This window comes from Fulmarus glacialis, unplaced genomic scaffold (assembly GCF_000690835.1).
Source record: "Fulmarus glacialis isolate BGI_N327 unplaced genomic scaffold, ASM69083v1 scaffold38073, whole genome shotgun sequence".
NCBI classification, from domain to species: domain Eukaryota; kingdom Metazoa; phylum Chordata; class Aves; order Procellariiformes; family Procellariidae; genus Fulmarus; species Fulmarus glacialis.
The window spans coordinates 51,086-51,306 of record NW_009204295.1 but is presented as its reverse complement, the minus strand read 5'-3'; the positions used below and the strand labels follow the sequence as shown (position 1 = coordinate 51,306).

Below are 221 nucleotides of genomic sequence, written 5' to 3'. Positions count from 1 at the left end.
TAAGTCAATTTGACTTAACTTACTTAGAAAAAGAAACAACAGATTATCATAAAGATTTTTAACAAAGCTTTTCCTGAGATAAAGTTAGGCCAGTTATGGGAGAAGTCACCTGGAGGGAGTAACTTAAAAACACAAGTCAATGGGTTGTTTCCATGAATAAAGATAATTTTAAAAAAGCATCCTCAACACAAAAGAAACAAAACAAAAATACCACCCCCACA

At 32.1% G+C, this 221-nt stretch overlaps 1 protein-coding gene across 1 annotated transcript in view; it reads right to left on the bottom strand.

Moving 5' to 3' along the window:
* The window catches only part of RC3H1 (ring finger and CCCH-type domains 1), a 35,126-nt gene that overhangs the window by 7,077 nt on the left and 27,828 nt on the right, over window positions 1-221 (bottom strand). The gene's annotated exons all lie outside the window — the stretch shown is intronic.